Consider the following 21,969-nt stretch of genomic DNA (forward strand, 5'->3'; position numbering starts at 1 on the left):
TAAAAGGTCTTCCTTTTACTCTGAGGCTGTGCCCTTGGGTCCTCGTCTCTCCTACCAATGGAAGCCTCTTCCCAACGTCTACTCTGTCCAGGCCATTCAGTATTCTGTAAGTTTCAATTAGATTCCACCCTCATCCTTCTAAACTCCATCCTCAAACATTCCTCATATGTTAAGCTGTTCATTCCAGGGACCATTCTCGTGAACCTCCTGTCAACACGCTCCGAGGCCACTGCATCCTTCCTGAGATGTGGGGCCCACAGCTGTGTACAATACTCCAAATATGGCCTGACTGGATTCTTATAGAGCTTCAGAAGTATATTTCTGCTTTTATATTCCAGTCTTCTCAAAATAAATGGCATCATTGCATTTGCCTTCCTAACTACTGACTCAACCTGCAAGTTTACCTTGAGGGAATCCTGGACTAGATCTGCCAAGTCTCTTTGCACTTCAGACTTCTGAGTTTTCTCTCCATTTAGAAAATAATCCATGCCTCTATTCTTCCTACCAAAGTGCATGACCTCACACTTTCCCACTTGGTAGTCCATCTGCCACTTCTTTGCCCACTCTCCTAACCTATCCAAATCCTTCTGCAGCACCCCCACATCCTCAATGTTACTTGTCCCTCTACCTATCTTTGTATCGTCTGCAAACTTAGCCAGAATTACCTCAGTTCCTTCACCAAGATCGTTAATGTATAAATTGAAAGGTTGTAGCCCCAACACTGAGCCTTGCGGAACACCACATGTCAGTGGCTGCCATCCTGAGAAGGACCCTTTTATCCCCACTCTCTGCTTCCTGCCAGACAGCCAAGCTTCTATCCATGCAAGCACCTTGCCTCTAACACGGTGGGCCCTTTTCTTACTCAGTAGCGTCCTGTGCAGCACCTTGTTAATGGCCTTCTTGAAGTCCAGATAGATAACATTCATTGGCTCTCATTGGTCTAACTGGCTTGTTACTTTCTCAAAGAATTCTAGCAGATTTGTCAGGCATGACCTCTTCTTGATAAAACCATGCTGACCTTGCCCTATTTTACCAACCACTTCCAAATATTCTGAAATCTCATCCTTCATAATGAATTCCAGGATCTTACCCATGACCATGGTTAGGCCAATCAGGTCTATAATTTTCCATCTTTTGCAATACTGCCTTTTTAAACAGGGGTGTCACGTTAACAATTCTCCAGTCTTCCGGGACCCTTCCTGATTCTAGCAATTCCACTACTAACGCCTCCAGTATCTCTCCAGTTATCTCCCTTAAAACTCTGGGGTGTAGTCCATCTAGTCTCAGTGATTTATCCACCTTCAGGCCATTCTGTTCTTTCCCCCTCTGGACCCTAAAATATTCTTCATGACAGCCACCTCTGGTTCCTGCAATTTGTTTTCCTCCCACTGTAGAATCCGCACTATGTTTTCTACTAGTCTGGTTCATGCACTATCCTTTTCAAATCTCTGGTTCCTGCATTATCATTTCCCTCAGCTCTGGTTCCTGCAGTGTCCTTTCCCCCTAGCGCTGGCTCCCACAATATCCTTTCTCCCAAGTTTGGTTCAAGCAATATCCTTTACCCCAGCTCTGGTTCCTGCACCAACCTTTCCCCCTAGCACTGGTTCCAACAATATCCTTTCCCCCAAGTTTGATTCGAGCAATATCCTTTCCCCCAGCTCTGATTCCTGCACCATCCTTTACCCTACTCTGGTTTCTGCCCAATGCGCTTTTCCAAGACTCTAGTTGCTAGTCAGGAGTAAATGGGACTCTTCATAATATTCATAAAAATAGAAAGAAGGAAGTACCAAATGAGTTAAATAAGCCCTTAGCATCAGTATTTTACAACTGAGGAAGGAGATAACAGGCGCAGCATCCTAAGGGAGTTAGTATAAAATAAGGGAGTATGTCTCACCAGGTTTAATATAAGCAAAATAAGAGCCATGCATAATAGTGACAAGTTCCCAAGATTGAATGATTTATATCCCAGGTTTTTAGAAATAGTATGTGAGAACATTGCAGATGCCCCGACTCTAATCTTGTAATGTTCTGTTTATTTTGAGAATCATTATTTAATTAGAAAGAAACAATTGTCAAACTTTAACCTTTCTCTATTACTAATCATCACAACATTTCCTGTCACAAAATTTAAAAATGCGAGCAACTACAAAATGAGCATTCCTAACCAAATTTTAAATGAAATCTTGTCATACTGCAAGAGCCAGCACACTTGTGTACTCTGTAACTGCACATCAACCAACTCATTCATTTGAGTATTGGAGTTGGGAAGTTAGGATATTGGTGAGGCCTCTTCTGGAGTACTGTGTACAGTTTTGATTGTCCTGTTGTAGGAAGGATATTATCAAGACAGAGAGGGGATCAGAAGAGATTTACCAAGATGTTGCCAAGTATTGAAGGTTTGAGTTATAAAGAAAGGCAGGATAAGCAAAGACTTCTTTCACTGGAGCATAGAAGGTTAAGATGTGACCCTATAGAGATTTATAAAATCATGAGGGATATAGATAGGGTTAATAGTAAGTGTCTTTTCCCTAGGATGGGGGTATTCAAGACTGCGGGGTACATTTTTGTGGTGAGAGGAAAGGGATTTTAAAAAAGACATAAGAGGCAGACATTTTACACAGAGGGTGGTTCGCGTAGTGAATGAATTTCCTGAGGAAGTGGTGGATGCAGGCACAGTTACAATATTTAAAAGACACTTAGGTAAGTACATGAATATGAAAGGTTTGGAGGGATATGGGCCAGGAGCAGGCAGATGGGATTAGTTTAGTTTGGAATTATATTCGGCCTATAGACAGATTGGGCCACGTGGTCTGTTTCCTTACTGTATTACTCTACGTATCTTTGACTGTCTAGTTGTCATCAGCTTATGTGCTTAAAATGACATTACTGAAGTGTTCAATGCTAATTGTCTTAAGATGCTAATTGCCAAATAATACATCTCTGGAGTTTAGAAGAATGGGATGACCTTATTGGAACAAACAGGATTCTTAAGGAACTTTGAGGGTCGATGCGTAGATGTTGTTTCCCCTTTTGGAAGAGTCTAGGATCAGAAGACATAATCCCAGATAAAAGTCACCCACTTAAGCGAGAGATGAGGAGGAATTTCTTCTCAGGGAGTAGGGAGTCTATAAAGGTATTTATTATCGAAGAAAGTAGAGTTGAGGATTATCAGATCAACCATGAACTCATTGAATGGTGGAGCAGACTCAATGAGTCAAATAGCCTACATCTGCTCCTCTGTCTTATATCCACATCATAGAATCCCTACAATGCAGTAACAGGCTATTCGGCCCATTATGTCCACACCGAACCTCCACACCATCCCCATAACCCCCCATTAACCATGGCTATCCCACCCAGCCTGCACATCTCTGGGGCAATTTAGCATGGCCAAACCACCTAACCTGCACATCTTTGGACTGTGGGAGGTAACTGGAACATCCAGTGGAAACCCACGTGGACACGGGGAGAGCTTGTAAACTCCACACAGACAGTCACCCAAGGCTGGAATTGAACCCAGGCACTTGGGAGGCAGCAGCGGTAACCACGGAGCTACCTTACCATCCTCACCAAATGCTGTCACTAAAATAGCATTTGGTGCAACTGGCATCAGAAGTTTTCAGGCCTGCCACAGTCAGGTTTTTGGATTCAATGGGTGCTAATTTGAAGCAATTGTGCCAAGATAGACAAAAAAAATTGCATATGGATCAACACTGCATGGCAGAGAAACAGGCTGGAGGAGCCTTCTCACTAGATCTAAACTGAAAAATATCCATATTCTTACGATTTTGAGACTCAGGTTTTGCTGATCAAAGTTTAAAACTTTCAATTTCGGAATTGGTGTACATTTGTCCCACTGTGCCATCTCTTTCATGCCAAATTTGCTATTTTATGACCCTGTCTGAACTGCAAAGTTTATTTGATTTCAAGTTAGAAACTCATTTCTTCTTTCGGTTAAAATTATTTCATGGATGTTATGAAACTTTAAAGGGTTCAAAAAAGATTTACAAGGATGTTGTCAGGGTTGGAGGATTTGAGCTAGGGAGAGGCTGAATAGGCTGGGGCTGCTTTCCCTGGAGCATCGGAAGCTGAGGGCTGAACTTATAGAGGTTTATAGAATCATGAGGGGCATGGATAGGGTTAATAGACAAGGTATTTTCCGTGGAGTTGGGGAGTCCAGAACTAGATCGCATAGGTTTAGGGTGAGAGGGGAAAGATATAAAAGAGACCTAAGGGGCAACTTTTTCATGCAGAGGGTGGTACATGTATGGAATGAGTTGCCTGAGGAAGTGGTGGAGACTGGTAAATTTAAAAGGCATCTGGATGGGTATATGCATAGGAAATGTGTAGGGAAGTGGGACTAGATTAGTTTCGGACATCTGGACCGAAGGGTCTGTTTCCATGCTGTACATCTCTATGACTCTATGAATGCTGCTTCTTTTAAACTATTTCAGCACGGATCCTGCTATCTCCCCTGGACTGATGTTATCACTTCCAATCCTTTCCAGCTTGCCATAATGTTTTTTTTATCAGGCTTCGTGGTTCCCTCCAATTCTATGCTTCCAGCTCTCACAGAATTAAAGAATTGTTAGAGTGTAGAGGTTGGCCATTCGGCCTTTTGTGACTGAACCAGCTCTCTGAGCATTTTGGTTTTGTGTCAAACTTCTGTCTTTTCCAATGGCCTTGCATGTTGTTCCTATTCATATAATCATCCAAGGCAGATTATCTGGCAATTTTCCTTGATTTGACTCAATATTTCCACACTGTGATGGTCTCTACTGATCCTTTTTTGCCTGCCTTTGTGTTTCCTCTGATGGAATCCTTAATGTCAACATTATGTTGCTTTTGATAACCTCAAATCCTCAGTGGGTGTATGCTGCAGATTTTAAACAGGGAGGCAACTCCCCTCAAGTGGTGACTAATTCTTGGTCTAATCACCAGATTATGAAGTGAAATGTGAAAAGGAATAAAGGCTTGTGAAGTATTTGAAAGAAAAAAGATGTCAAAATTACTTGGAGTGAAGATGTCTGTCTATCTGTTATGACTCAGTTGTTTCATTTGTTGTGCCATTCATTATAGTATGAGCAGTCAAATGGAAGAAGAGCAGTCAGTTTTGGAATTCCTTTCCCCAAAGGGCAGTTGATGCAGAATCTTTATCTACTTCGGCCTTAAAAATATTTAGGTAGATTTTTGATAGGAAGGGGGTCAAAGATCATCAGGGATTTGCAGGAATGTAGAGTTGAGGTTAAAACTAAGTCTTACTGAATGGCAGGCAGGCTCTTGTTCCTTGCTAGTATGTAACATTAAAGGATAAGCAAAGGCCAAGGCTCAATAAAGATGACCATCCTGTGTGCTGCTAGTCATTAGTTGAAATTGGCAATAATATCAAATACTGCACAAAATGGGGTGGCACAGTGGTTAGCACTGCTGCCGCACAGTACCAGGGACTTGGGTTTAATTCCACTCTCAGAGATCTGTGTGGAGTTTGCACATTCACCTGATGTCTGTGTGAGTTTCCTCCAGTGCGCTGGTTTCCTCCTACAGTTAGGTGGATTGGGCATGCTAAATTGCCCATAGTGTCCAGGGATGTGCAGGTTAGGTGAATTAGCGCATGCGAAATGCAAGGTGATAGGGTAGGAAGTAGGGCTGGGCGGGATGCTTTTCGGAGGGTCAGTGTGGCCTTGGTGGGTCAAATAGCCTGCTTCCACACTGTAGGGATTCTATAAAAATGGTTTGCTGCAGAAATGGTGCTTACTTGGAAAAGGGGAATGATCCATGGAAAAGTGAGAGTGGTGGGAAGGTGATAAGAAGTTATGTGTGTTTTAACGAATATCAACCATGATTATTGTACGCTCGATGTTGGCAGTATCTCAGAGGGTAACAAAGCTAATAGGAATGTAGATACCATTGGAAAATGATCAGGAAAATAAATTTCATTTTAATAACATTTCCATGCAGCCTTCTATTATTTCAAATGAAAAATGACAATGCTATAATTACTCAACAGGTGTGGCACTATCTGTGGTGAAAGAAACATTTCAGCCTGATGACCTTTTGTGAATGTGGGAAGATATATGTGTGTAGGTTTTATGAAACAGGAAGAGGTGAGGGAGTAGCAAGGACAGAAGATGACTGGGATGTTGGCAGGAAAGGTTAAATGACAAAGGGTTTCATGGTACAAAATCTAATGTAAATGAGGGTATCTCTTGGGTATTCTAGCATTTTCAGCTTTTATTTCAGATTTCCAGAATCTGCTGTTAACTCCCTTCTCAGTTTAGCTCAGTTGGCTGGACAGTTGATTTGCAAAGTAGTGTGATGCCAACAGTGTGGGCTCAATTCCCATCACCAGCTGAGGTTACCATGTAGGAGTCTCCTTGCCAAGGAATGGTTCAATCACCACCAGCTGTTTTTCTCAAATGAGAGAGCAGCCCCATGCTCTGGTAAGACCGTGGCAACCTGATTGTGTTTGGAGTCCAGTCTACCTCCTTTATTACTTGGAAATCCTACACCATTTCCCCACCTGTAATTATCTTTCTGAGACATCATTGGTATCTGTCAGAACTGCTGCTTCCTGATTTTGGATACTTGATGCTCATCTAAATGTCTTTAAATTAGCAGGAATGCTTTTTCTGAATTCTTCCATGATCATAATTTTTCCCACAATCTCAAAATATTTCTCTAGCTTTAATGGTCTATATCATTGATTCTACAGTGTTTCATTTTCCTTCCAAATTCTATAAGTAAGGTTTACTTCTTGTAGTCCCAGATTTTAATCAGAGACAAACTAATATGCATTGAATATTGCCTACCTGACAGTTTGATATTCTGCAGATTGTTCTTCTGACAAACTGACACGCACAGTCATAGCTGTAGCTGTCAAAACACTTGGTAACATAAAATCCTGAACCTCTTTTGACTATGGCATCCATGCAGTTACCTTCTTAAATTAGGACATAAAACATTACAGCGCAGTACAGGCCCTTCACCCCTCAATATTGCGCCAACTTGTGAAACTGACCTAAAACCTATCTAACCTACACTATTCCATTTTCATCCACCCTGTCTAATCCTCTGATCATCTTGTATGTCTTTATTAAGTCACCTCTCAACCTTCTTCTCTCTAACGAAAACAGCCTCAAGTCCCTTAGCCTTTCCTCATTAGACCTTCCCTCCATGCCAGGCAGCAACCTGGTAAATCTCCTCTGCAACCTTTCCACTAATTCCACATCCTTCCTATAATGCGGCGAGCAGAGAACTGTATGCAATACAATACAATACAATACAAAAGTGCGGCTATACCAGAGTTTTGTACAGCTGCAGTATGACCTCGTGGCTCCAAAACTCAATCATTCTGCCAATAAATGCCAACACACCATACACCTTCTTAACAACCCCAGGTAAAATAACTTTTGACACTCTCTTCAGTAAAATTAGGCATTAAACGTAGCTACTTAACTAAATAAAAAAACTTCATTGCAATCAGAATTAACCTGCAGGCTATTGCCTCTTTCTTTCTTCTTTACTCTAAGCATTTCTTTGGTCAACTCTAAGTTGTCTAAGTTTCCAGTCTTCCTCGAGTTTGAGTTCGATTAATTCCATCACTCTAAATTTTTTCTCTTAACTCGAGTCTTTTCATTTCTCTTTCTCACTCAAAGTCAAACTTTCTCATTTCTCTTTCTGTCTTGAAGCTAGGTCTTTTCATTTCTAACTGTATCTTAGCTAATTCCCACTGTGACATACCAATTTCACATTTCCCTTCTTGCAGTTCAAAATGTTGTATAAGAGCTGGAAGTATTTCATCCTTACTAAATCCTAATATTATCTCGACCTTCAATTTTTTTGAGAACTCTCAGTTTAGTTTACATGAAAGATTTCAAATGATCCACTATTATATCTTTCACTTCCAGAAAACTTTCAGCAACATTCAAATACATCTTTAAATTCCAAGCAATTTGCTTCACCACAAGACACCACAAGTTTTATGTCTAGAATCACCACACACACATTATTTTTAAAAGAAGAACACAATTTCCCTAATAAATCTATTGAATTCAAATTTGTTATCATCCCAGCTATTACTTGACTAGTCAGGTTCCAGATTTAAATCTGGCTTGATAGATCATATTTTGTTTTGCTTTTACTTAACTAGGTGGTCTTAAACTGAAACACAAGCATGCCATCCTGCAGATTCATTTTAACATTAAAAAGGAAATTTATTATGCAAAAATAATTAAGATACAATATAACAATCAATGCTATTTACACATGACATAATTGGAACTTTTTGAATCACGCAATAAAAATGCATACCCATTTATTCCAACACCATCTCATCAGAATTCACAATCACAGAGGAGAATTCCCTTCTGTGGTACAACAATAGGTTTGATTTAACTGTTTCTTTCAATTCCCAGTCTTGAGTGTTTGCTAGCCTTATTCATGACTATTCACATGACTGAGCTTAGGCTTGCCTTACCTTTGAATAACCCATTCAGAGTTTGATCCAAACATTTCTAGTTTGGAACTGCTTTTTATTCATTCAATAGAGGAGCGAGTCATTGTAGGGGCCAGTATTTATTGCCATCTCTAGTTCCTGAGGATGTCTTCTTGAACCGCTATGGTCTATTTGGTGTAGGTAAGCTCACAATGCAATTAAGGAGCGATTTTGATCCGGCAGCAGTGAAGGAATGTCAATACATTTCCAAGTCAGGATAACGAGTGGCTTAGAGGGGCACTAGCAAATGGCGGTGTTTCCACGCATCTGCTGCCCTTATTATTCTAGATGGTAGGTTCAGAAGACGCGGTCTAAAGAACTTGAGTGAATTTATGCAGTGCATCTTATGGATGATACATACTGCTGCTACTAAGCATCACTGATAGAGTGGATGCTTGTGGATGTGGTGCCAATCAAGCGAACTGCTTTGTCCTGGATAGTGTCAAGCTTCTTCAGTTGTTAGAGCCAGTCAAGTGGGAAGTATTCCATTATATTCCTGACTGTAAATGTTGGACAGACTTTCGAGAGTCAGGAGGTGAGTCACTCACTGCAGGATTCCCAGTCTCCGATCAGCTATTGTAACCACAGTATTTGCTAATGACTAATCCAATTCAGTTTCAGTTCAATGGTAAGCTCAAGGATGTTAATAATGGGGAAATTCAACAATGGTAATGCCACTGACTGTCAAGAGGTGATGTTGGAAATGGTCATTGCTTGGTTCTATGTGGCACAAATATTACTTGCCACATGTCAACTCAAACCTGGATATTGGATTTGCTGCATTTGGACATGGACTACCTCGGTTTCTGAGGATTCACTAATAATGCTGAATATTGTGCAAAATTCATCGAAACCCCCCCGTTCTGATCTTATGACGGAAGGAAGATTAACGCTAAAGCAGCTGAAAATAGTTGGGCCCAGAACTCTACCCTGAGTAACTTCTGCAGCGGTGTCATGAAACTGCTATGACTGACCTCCAGCAATCACCACCATCTTCTTTCATGCCAGGTATGACTGTAAACAGAGGAGGGGTCTGACCCTCTATCTATTGACTTTGTTTTGTTTGGTCTCTTGTAGCTACTTGGTCAAATGTGGCCTTAATGTCAAGGGTAGTCATTTTTGGAATTCAGCTCATTTGGCTTGGTTTGAACCATGGCTGTGTCAAGGTGAATGAAGCAGGGTGGCCATGTTGAATCTAAATTGAGTGTCAATATACACATTATTGCTAAGCAAGTGCTTCTTGGCAGCACTGAGGATGACAACTTGTATCACATTACTGTTGATTGAAAGTAGACTGATGTGGTGATAATTAGCCAAGTTGGATGTATTCTGCTTTTCGTGTACATTTCAAGTTGGTGGAGTGGGTAGGCAGGTGGCAGATGAAGTTCAATGCAGCCAAGTGTGAGATAATGAACTTCAGTCAGAAGAACATTGAAAGGCAATACAAAATAGAGGGGTACAATTCTAAATGAGGAGTACAGGATCAAAAGGCTTTAGGTGTATGTGCACACATTTCCTTGAAGTGGCAGGACAGATGGGGAGAGGAGTTAGTAAGGCATACAGTGTTCTCAGCTCTATTTAGAGGAATAGAGTACAAGAGTAGGTAGGTGATGTTAAACGTGTACGCTTGTTCGATCTCATCTGGGGTATTGTGGACAGTTGTGGGTGCTGCATTATAGAAAGATGTGGATGCATTGGAGAGAGTGTAGTAACAATTTTACAGGAATAGGTCCAGGAATGAGAAACTTCACTTTTGGGGATTGATTGAAGAAGTTCAGACAGTTCTCTTTGGAGGGAAAAAGGCTGAGCAGAGATTTGGTAGAGTTTTTCAAAATCATGAGTGGGCTGGATAGCGTAAACAGGTAAAAGCTGTTCATAATCGTAAACGAAAATAAGAATAAGATGGCACAGACTTAAAGTGATGTGCAAAAGAAGCAAAGGTGATGTGAGAAAAAAAAACCATTTCACATAGTGAATTAGGGCATGGAATGCACTGCCTGAAAATATAATGGAGGCAGGTACAATTGAAGCATTCAAGTGAGCATTTTTTGATTATCAAGATGGAAATTGTATGTAGGCATATGGGAAAATGCAGAAGATTGATACTAGTTATTAGGACTAGTGCAGGTGCAATGGTCCAAATGAGCTCTTTCTGTTTTGGAACAATTCTGTGGTGCCATACATGGACAGTTTCCCACATTGTAAGGTCAATGCTGGAACAGCCTGGCTAGGGGTACAGCAAGTTCTGGAGTACATCTCTTCAGTACTGCAGCAGGACTGTTGTCAGGGTCCATTGCCCTGGCAGTTTGCAATGTCTCCAGTTGATTTTTGATACCACAAACAGTGAATTGACTTGACTGAATACATCTGCAATTTCTTGAGACCTCTGAAAGAGATCAAATTTTTTCAATGAGTTCTAAAGAAGTATCACTGGACCCGAAATGTTAACTCTCCATAGATGCTGTAACCCCTGCTGAGTTTTTCCAACAATTTCTGATTTTGCTTCAAATTTTCAATGGGTTTTATTCTTAAGCAAAAAATAAGTCCTAATTCTTCTAAATGAAAGAAAGCAAATGCTTTTTGATATTTACCCTGTCTACCTGCTGATAAAACTGTCCCAATGCAAACAAATTCTCATTGGCATTCCAAGAACCCTCCCTAAAACAAAATCATATCTCCAGAAGCCTAACAAGTTAATCATTTCTGATGAAGGGCTCCTGCTCGAAACATCGATTTTCCTGCTCCTTGGATGCTGCCTGACCTGCTGTGCTTTTCCAGCACCACTCTAATCTTGACTCTGAAGTTAATCATTACACCCCTTCATGCATAGAGGTCAAAGGTCACAAGCCACTAGTTTGAACTCAAAACACTTAAATAAATTATATTGAAATGTATCAATAATTCATACACCTTATATTGCACCACCATCATGCCGCAGGTTAATAAATTATTTTTATCTCACGATTTATTACTTTTGCTCTATGTTATTATTCGCACCATTACTCTGAGGAACTCACATACTCTATGCCAACTTTAACCATTTTCGCATTGAAATTCTATTAAAGCATAAAATAAAGCTGGATGCATACCAAGCAAGTGTTCAATTATCTCAAAGTTTTCAGAATTAAAATAATAAATTTATTATTAATAAAATATATATAATGCAGTAGCCTCTACATTCAGCAGAGGGAGCTTTTATATATTTCATTAAATATATTTACAAACCAAACTCATCCATACAAAACTATGAAGAACAGATTTTTGACTTAAATGTATTTTTAAAAGTATATTATTGCTGGAATCCTCACAATTTAGAACTGAGCAATTGCATAGAGTCATAGAGTCATAAAAATATACAGCATGGAAACAGAACTTTGGTCGAACTTGTCCATGCGGAGTAGACATCCTAAATTAATCTAGTCCCATCTTCCCTCATTTGGCAGCATTTGGTCCATATCCCACTAAACCCTTCCTATTCATATACCCATCCAGATGGAGAAAGTGAGATCTGCAGATGCTGGAGATCAGAGCTGAAAATGTGTTGCTGGAAAAGCGCAGCAGGTCAGGCAGCATCCAGGGAACAGGAGAATCGACGTTTCGGGCTGGATGCTGCCTGACCTGCTGCGCTTTTCCAGCAACACATTTTCAGCTACCCATCCAGATGCCTTGTAAATATCGTAATTGTACCAGCCTCCATCACTTCCTCTGGCACTTTATGCCATACATACACCAACCTCTGCGTGAAAGGTCTGCCCCTTCGGTAGCTTTTAAATCTTTCTCCTCTCACCTTAAACCTATGCCCTCTAGTTTTGAACGTTCCCACTCTGGGAAACGACCTTGTCTATTTACCCTATCCATGCCCCTCATAATTTTATAAACTTCAATAAGGTCACCCCTCAGCCTCCTATGCTCCAGGGAAAATAGCCCAGTCTATTCAGCCTCTCCCTATAGCTCAAACCCTCCAACCCTGGCAACATCTTTGTAAATCTTTTCTGAACCGTTTCAAGTTCCTCAACATCCTTCCAAAGTGGGGTGACCACAAGTGCATGCAATATTCCAGTAGTGGCCTAACCAATGTCATGTACAGCTGCAACATGACCTTTTAACTCCTATACTTAATGCACTGACTGATAAAGGCAAGCATACCATACTGAAAATCAGATGCCAGAATGCAATATTTCAGAGAGAGTCCATCATCAATATGCAGATGATTGACCAATATTTTGTTGGATCCAGATACTTGAGCAAACATTTAAAATGTCTTTAATTTTTCTCTAATTTATAACAGTTTTCTATCTGTCCATCCAAATAATGTGAACACCTTATAAGGCACCTATCAGCTTCCATGCTGTGTTCCAAAATACACATATGTGATGTGCATATGTATCAACTAAATTAGTGTGTAATTTGTGATTTGAGAAAGAAAACCTTACATTAGGTATTTTGGAATTTCAAATGTTTATTATATGTTTTATTTCAATTTGTGTCCCATTACGTTTCCTTGAGCCATATTTCATCTTCAGGTAAGATGAAGTCAAAAGGAAACAAGCCCCTTGGGATGTTTTGCTCCGTCAAGGCATTATGTTACAATCCACCAACTCCTCTCTCATCAGGTACCATTTCCAAAAAGGGCTTTGGTGACCATGGACTCTGTTGGCCCATGCCTATACTCAGCAAGCTACAGCAAGGAGTTTGCCATTGCCTTCTGCAGATGGCTAAACAGGAGTCTCTCTCCCGTTCTTACTGCCTATCACTGGCATAAGTTGAAAGGATTTGTAAGTTGACACTCAAACTGTCTGGCTATTTCATGAATCATAAACCATCAAGTTGTCAAGTCTGCACTGGAACCCAGTTATAGAGGCACTACCCCTGCACAACAAGACTTAAATCACTGACTACAGAAGAGAAGTTAAAGCTGGCACAATAACAAAGCTGAAAATGTGTTGCTGGAAAAGCACAGCAGGTCAGGCAGCATCCAAGGAACAGGAGAATCGACGTTTCGGGCATAAGCCCTTCTTCAGGAAAGCCTGACCTGCTGCGCTTTTCCAGCAACACATTTTCAGCTCTGATCTCCAGCATCTGCAGCCCTCACTTTCTCCACAATAACAAAGCTGTCAATCAAGAGAACAGTTGAGAATTACTTTGTAATCAGTGAAATGCAGTCAACCAAAATGCAGAAGGGGAAGACCCTACCAGACCAATTACTTTAACTTGCTTTGATTAAATGCTACCACACTTAGAATGTGGTGTCACCTAACTTGTGGTTTATATGTTTTTTCCAAGATTATTTTGAAAGATCCAGACAATACTTAAGGTTAAGTAGGGTCTGCCTGGAGGCAGAGGCCAAGACATGTTGGGGACTGTTGAGTTAAACAGGCAGCTCTTTGGAGGACCAGGAAAATGACTCGGAGAAAAGGTTTGCTACAATGCCCATACTGGTGCTGGCAAACCTCAGCTTTCACCCTCAAGCAACTGCATAAATAAAATCACCAGGCCCAATGGTGACCATGACAACTTTGCAAAGCCTGTTTGGGTTCCGCTGAACAACTTGAAAACTCCAAACCCAGACTGACAGCCCTCTTAACCAGATCATACTGATGTCAGAGAGCTATTATTTAGTGACAACCACATTTCCTTGGTTCCTCCTCTTCGCTGGTCCTTTAAAGATTCTTTTTTAAATTCATTCATGGGATGAATGCATCACCACCTAGGCCAGCATTTAATGCCCATCTCAGAGGGCAATTAAGAGTCAATCATATTGCTGTGGGTCTGGAGTCACATGTAGGACAGACCAGGTAAGGATGGTAGTTTCCTTCCCTAAAGAGCATTATTGAACCAACTAGGTTTTTCCCAACAATTGGTTTATAGTCATCAGTAGACTCTTAAGTCCAGATTTTTATCAAATTCTACCATGGTGGGATTTGAACCTGACTCTCTGGATTAACCATCCAGCAATAATACTACTAAGCCATCACCTCCCTGTCTGGTCCAATGAATCAACGTTCTGATACTTGCACCACTGTGCATGTTTTAAACAATGATACTAAAAAAATTAAACAGAAAATATTTGCAGAAGTAGGGATTGAAGAATTTATTATTTTAAAAAAATTAGATAGTGAGCATTCCTTTTTTTTTCTCAAAAAAGCACTGTTTTTAGAAGGGCTTTGGGAGATTTTGGATCCGAAAAACTAGTACCATGAAAATCCATAAATTAAACTTTGTTAAAGTTCATTGGTTGCTTCAAATAAAGGAGAGAAAGCTAAAGTTTTGCACATACCTAGAGTCAAATATCACTGCCACATCTAACTTAAAATCTGACCTTAAACATGATCCCATAAACAAAAATTAAATCTTTATAAATACTGTACTAAAGAACAGTTCAATGGTATTATAATATCTTGTAACAATTAAAACCTATTTCATCACCAAAAAATAGATTGCTGTTATTTAATATTACTCTATCCGATTGCAGAGAAGGTGATTTCCCTCAACATTCAAGCCAAACATCTGACAAAATTCTTGATTAAAATACAAGATGGGAGGAAACATTATACAGGACTAAAGTTTAACAAAACTCCACATATTCAGTATTGGCTAAAAAACACAGTGCAGCAGTCAACTCAAAAACTAAGGCATAATTTTCCACTGACATCCAAAGTTACTATCGTGTCACTGAAAGTATGTAAAGTTTTAAGAACCACCCTAAGCCTCTGCAACTGATTGCTTAGGCTAGGTTTCTATTGTTAAAAGATTAAAAATAATTGAACTCCCAGGCTATACTCTGCAGATATCTGTATGTGTCAGCCATTTTTGTCCCTTCCTATTCCAAGCGAGTTTGCACACAGAGGTTGGAGTTTCTCTGGGAGCCTGTTGACAGTGTTTGATAGTCTACTGGCCTGAACTTTGCTATAGTAATGATCATTAAAGTGTCAGCATTCGTCTTAATCACTTCTCTGGAACTGTCAGCAAGCCTCTAGAGGCTGTGCATGCACAGTAAAAATGGAAAACAAGAAGTTGCTGTTCATGATTCTGTGTTTTCCAGATTGCGCTATTCAAGTCCTCAAAGACCACAATCAGTGTAAAGAACAGAAATCACTGAACTGCTGGGAACTTGATCTCTGACTTGCTCTTGAAATGGCTTAATTGGCCTGAAAGAGATCTTGGCAATTAGAGACACTGAGAATTGCCCAAGAACTCTTGCTGGTGCCCGTGCAAAGCCATGCTGGGGGCTGCTGTGCTTTGTCGAGTTGAGTAAAGGACTTCTTGAAGGTCTCAGAAAGTGACTATGGACAACAAGGTTTGGAGTAATTTTCACGGTGGTGCTATCAACCCTTCTTGGGTTTCACCTCAAAACACTTCAGACTCCTTACTGATGGGGTTCCTGTGATTAAAGTGACAAAAGATGTGGGGAGAAACTGAGAACAGGGCACTGAGTTGAATGGTAGCGCAGGCTCAAAGGGCCAAATGTCCTAATTGTGCGCCTAGTTTCTATGCAGGAAGAAACACTTGAACATCATAGCAATACCTTTGAATGAGATCTAAATGGCATATTAAGTTTATAATTACTGCTGAAAATCCTCTCTGGACCTAGAAAGCAAATTTTATATTTTTACATTTCTCACTTAAAATTAAAAAGTTCACCCTTTTTATAACATTATGTTTTTCAAATTGTTTTCTTTATAGTATTTCATTTCCTACCCTCATATCATTTGTGTATTCCAATCATTTATTTCACTCTCTGTTAAATTTAATTAAAATTACAGGATAATCAGTGCATTTTATCATCTGATTTCTTTCACAGTAACAATGCAATGGCAATACCAATTGTCTACTTCATGTAATTGGCAACTTGTGTTGTCCGATTATGCCTGGGGATCCTCTTGGGTTGACGCCAAATTCAACATGAAATCAAGAAAGGGGAAATCCATGCTACATCAATTGCTAAATTTTTGTGGAAAGCTTGCTTCATGGTGCATGCCATTTCTTCATTGCTGACCACAAAATCCGGCTTTTTAATGTAAAATTAGCCAAGTCCAAGAACAAAGCAACATGATAGTGGAATTATTTTCTGGGATTTCCACAAAGCTGACATTTCCAGTAAAAAATTTCTTTTTAAAGAAATCAAGTGCTCACCAACCATTTGTTGGTCCCAGGAACAGTTTGGTTGTTTCTGTTTGACAAAATATTAACTTGTGCCTTTTTTAAAAAAACACTCTTCTGGATTTTTTTTCAAATAGGTAAGGATCAGATGGAAAAACAGAGACCGAATCCTAGAGGTTAGGATTCGGCGCTCTCACTGCTGCAGCCCGTGTTTGATTCCCGGTCAGGGAAGAAGCTTTTAAGGGGTGGCACGGTGGCTCAATGGTTAGCACTACTGCCCCACAGTGCCAGGGACCTGGGTTCAATTCCCACCTTGGGCAACTGTCTGTGTGGAGTTTGCGCATTCTCCCCGTGTCTGCGTGGGTTTCCTCTGGGTGCTCCAGTTTCCTCCCATAGTGCAAAGATGTGCAGGTCAGGTGAATTGGCCATGCTAAATTGCCCATAGTGTCAGGTGCATTAGTCTGGGGTGAATGTAGGGGAATAGGTCTGGGTGGGTTGGTCTTTGGAGGGTCAGTGTGGAATTGTTGGGCTGAAGGGCCTGTTTCCACACTGTAGGTAATCTAAAAAGTAGTGTCTTCTGTGGGGAAACATTTAAAATTGATCTGAGTACTGTCAGCAAAGACATAATATAAAAGGTTCAATTTGGTGTTTAATAGATGAATACCGCTTGATATAAATAGAGATCGTAATATACTGTGGGATGTAACCTCCGGTAGTGGAGGCAAACTGCACGGACTGACAACATTTCTTGGGATGATGATGCATGTTTCTCCAACAGCAGTAACATGTATTTATAAAATGTCTTCAACTTTGTAAAACATCCCAAGGCAATTCCTAAAAATATAATCAGAGAAACATTTTTACAAAGGCAAAGTATGAGTGACTAGAACATTGGTCAAAGAAGTTGGTTTAATGGCAGGTCTTAAAAGAAGGGTAGTGAGGTGAAACATTGCAAAGAGCGATAGAAGAGATTCCCAAGGGTAGTGTGTATTTATACAGATGAGGTCCAATCTCTAATGTTGGAGTGAGCAATGCATATGAGGCATTCTAGGAAGGTTTTTCAACAATGGGAGATTAGAGTTATAGAGTCATAGAGATGTACAGCATGGAAACAGACCCTTCGGTCCAACCCGTCCATGCTGACCAGATGTCCCAACCCAATCTAGTCCAACCTGCCAGCACCCGGCCCATATCGCTCCAAATCCTTCCTATTCATATACCCATCCAAATGCCTTTTAAATGTTGCAATTGTACCAGCCTCCACCACTTCCTCTGGCAGCTCATTCCACACAGATACCACCCTCTGTGTGAAAACGTTGCCCCTTAGGTCTCTTTTATATCTTTCCCCTCTCACCCTAAACCTATGCCCTGTAGTTCTGGACTCCCCAACCCCAGGGAAAGCACCTTGTCTATTTACCCTATCCATGCTCCTCATGATTTTATAAACCTCTATAAGATCACCCCTCAGCCGCCGATGCTCCAGGGAAAACAGCCCCAGCTTGTTCACCCTCTCCCTATAACTCAAATTCTCTGACCCTGGCAACATCCTTGTCAATCTTTTCTGAACCCTTTCAAGTTTCATACCATCTTTCCAATAGGAAGGGGACCAGAATTGCAAGCAATATTCCAACAGTGGCCTAACCAACGTCCTGTACAGCTGCAGTATGACCCCCCAACTCCTGTAATCAATACTCTGACCAATAAAGGAAAGCATACCAAACGCCTTCTTCACTATCCTATCTTCCTGCGACTCCACTTTCATGGAACTATGAACCTGCACTCCAAGGTCTCTTTGTTCAGCAACACTCTCTAGGACCTTATCATTAAGTGTATAAATCCTGCTAAGATTTGCTTTCCCAAAATGCAGCACCTCACATTTATTTGAATTAAACTCCATCTGCCACTTCTCAGCCCATTGGCCCATCTGGTCAAGATCCTGTTATAATTTGAGGTAACCCTCTTCACTGTCCACTACACCTCCAATTTTGGTGTCATCTGCAAACTTACTAACTGTACCTCTTATGCTCACATCCAAATCAATTACACAAATTACAAAAAGTAGAGAAGCCTGATCCTTGTGGCACTCCACTGATCACAGGCCTCCAGTCTGAAAAACAACCCTCCACCACCACCCTCTGTCTTCTACCTTTGAGACAGTTCTGTATCCAAATGGCTAGTTCTCCCTGTATTCCATGAGATCTAACCTTGCTAACCAGTCTTCTATGGGGAACCTTATTGAACGCCTTACTGAATTCCATATAGATCACATCTACCACGATGACCTCATCAATCCTCTTTGTTACTTCTTCAAAAAACTCAATCAAGTTTGTGAGACATGATTTCCCACACACAAAGCCGTGTTGACTATCCCGAATCAGTCCTTGCATTTCCAAATACATGTACATCCTGTCCCTCAGCATTCCCTCCAACAACTTGCCCACCACTGACATCAGGCTCACTGGTCTATAGTTCCCTGGCTTGTCCTTACCACCCTTCTTAAACACTGGCACCATGTTTGCCAACCTCCAGTCTTCCGGCACCTCACCTGTGACTATCGATGATACAAATATCTCAGGAAGAGACCCAGCAATCACTTCTCTAGCTTCCCACAGAGTTCTCGGGTACACCTGATCATGTCCTGGGGACTTATACACTTTTCAGCATTTCAAGACATCCAGCACTTCTTACTCTGTAATATGGACATCTTTCAAGATGTCACCATCTATTTCCCCACATTCTATATCTTCCATGTCCTTTTCCATAGTAAGTACTGATGCAAAGTACTAGTTTAGTATTTCCCCCATTTTCTACGGCTCCACATAAAGGCCACCTTTGAGGGGCCCTATTCTCTCCCTAGTTACCCTTTTGTCCTTAATGTATTTGTAAAAACCCCTTTGGATTCTCCTTAATTCTATTTGCCAACGCTATCTCAATGTCCCCTTTTTGCCCTCCTGATTTCCCTCTCAAATATACTCCTACTGCCTTTATACTCTTCTAAGGGTTCACTCAATCTATCCTGTCTATACCTTACATATGCTTCCTTCTTTTTCTTAACCAAACCCTCAATTTCTTTAGTCATCCACCATTCCCTATACCTACCAGCCTTTCCTTCCACCCTGACAGGAATATACTTTCTCTGGATTCTCATTATCTCATTTCTGAAGGCTTCCCATTTTCCAGCCAACCCTTTACCTGCGAACATCTGCCCCAAATCAGCTTTTGAAAGTTCTTACTTAATACTGTCAAAATTGGCCGCTCTCCAATTTAGAACTTCAACTTTTAGGTCTGGTCTATCCTTTTCCATCACTATTTTAAATCTATTAGAATTATAATCGCTGGCCCCAAAGTGCACCTAGTCTAGTCGGTACATCCACATACTGAATCAGAAAAGTTTCTTGTAGACACTTAACAAATTCCTCTCCATCTAAACCTTTAACACTATGGCAGTACCTGTCGGTTTGGAAAGTTAAAATCCCCTACCATAACCACCCTATTATTCTTACAGATAGCTGAGATCTCCTTACAAGTTTGTTTCTCAATTTCCCTCTGAATATTAGGGGGTCTATAATACAATCCCAATAAGGTGATCATCCCTTTCTTATTTCTCAGTTCCACCCAAATAACTTCCCTGGATGTATTTCTGGGAATATCCTCCCTCAGCACAGCTGTAATGCTATCCCTTATCAAAAATGCCACTCCTCCTCCTCTCTTGCCTCCCTTTCTATCCTTCCTGTAGTATTTGTATCCTGGAACATTAAGCTGTCCCACCAGCTCCCCACCCCCACACCCCTACCCCCCAACCTTACTAGTTTAAATCCTCCCGAGCAGCTCAAGCAAATCTCCGTCAGTATATTAGTCCCCTTCCAATTTAGGTGCAATCCCTCCTTCTTGTACAGGTCACTTCTACCCCAAAAGAGATTCCAATGATCCAAAAATGTGAATCCTTCTCCCATACACCAGCTCCTAAGCCATGCATTCATCTGCTCTATCGTCCTATTCCTGCCCTCACTAGCTTGTAGCACTGTGAGTAATCCAGATGTTACTACTCTCAAGGACCTCCTTTTTTAATTCCTGCCAAACTCTCTGTAATCTCCCTTCAGAATCCTATGTCATTGGTTCCAATGTGGGCAATGACCTCTTGCTTGAGTGTGGTTTTGATGGGATTTTAACATGGCAGCCAGCACACACTGATGGTGGCAGTGGTGGAGAATAAAAGGACAGAGTAGTGGAGTTTTGAGTGAGATAAAGTTTATGGAAGATAAACACTCACTAGGAGAGCACTACCATAGTTCACTCTCAGAGGTAGGAAAGGTGAGGACGAGGGCTTCAGCAGGTTTTTGAACCCTTCAATTTTGGATGGATTTGAAAAGAAGAAATATTTCTATATGTTTAGCATGTCAACATTTGCATTCCCATGTACGTTTGCAAACGTAACAGCCGGTACAAATCACAATGAAAAAAAAGTTACCCCATACTCTAATTATTTTTATGTGGCATTGAATGAAGTAGGAAAGGCATTGGAAGATACATTTTTTTTTAAAATGGTGCCTTGCAATATTTAACATTAAAGTGAATGTTCGAACAGGACCTTGATTTAAAATCTGATTTGGAACATGTTGAAAAGCATACCTCCAGTACTGTCCTGAAATACCAACCTGGTAAATGCTCCTAGATCCTGATGTGGTGCTTGAAGACAGAACCAACACAGTTTTGATTTCAGGAGGTGTATTTTCCCAAAATATACTAATGTACACAAAATGTTCATTGTAACTACATGAATAATATACGCTGAAAGTGTGTTCCTTATTGGCAATGTTACAATAAGTAATATTTGAATGCCAGAAATGCAATAAATTACACAGGTAGAACACTATCAGAAGTAATGCACATGCAGGATCTGCATTATTTGGGACAGCCTGTTTCGTTGAAAGTACGTTCGTGATATTCACAAATGAATGGTCTGCTTCCAACTGCAACTTTGGATGAAGAGGCGTCCCTGATATCATCAACAGCTATTTCTCACAATTCAACAGATGCGCGTCTGATAGAAGCAGAATGAACGAAATTTCGGAAAGAATCATAGTCTGATCATTATCTGATTCTAATTTGTAACAAGGTGAGTTTTCTTTCAAATGCATACAAGTTAAACACGTCTTTAACACTTGGATTAAACTGCCCTGCTACAGAAGAGTGGAGATGATTCACAGGTTAATAACGGCAGCCAAGCAGTTAAACGTTAAGGCTTCGGCTCAATCTGAAGTGTTGTGTATGTGCATGCACATTGTGTATACTATCTTTCAGAATATTACAAGAGGGCAACGAGTGCACATGCAGTATTTGTGGACATATATGGACAATCTCCATTAAACAATTCA

At 40.6% G+C, this 21,969-nt stretch overlaps 1 protein-coding gene across 1 annotated transcript in view; it reads left to right on the forward strand.

The window, feature by feature from the left end:
* Positions 1–21,969, forward strand: part of LOC122555285 (mucin-3A-like) — a 462,531-nt gene that overhangs the window by 93,682 nt on the left and 346,880 nt on the right. The window lies entirely within an intron of this gene.

The sequence above is a fragment of the Chiloscyllium plagiosum genome, chromosome 12, assembly GCF_004010195.1.
Source record: "Chiloscyllium plagiosum isolate BGI_BamShark_2017 chromosome 12, ASM401019v2, whole genome shotgun sequence".
Classification (NCBI taxonomy): domain Eukaryota; kingdom Metazoa; phylum Chordata; class Chondrichthyes; order Orectolobiformes; family Hemiscylliidae; genus Chiloscyllium; species Chiloscyllium plagiosum.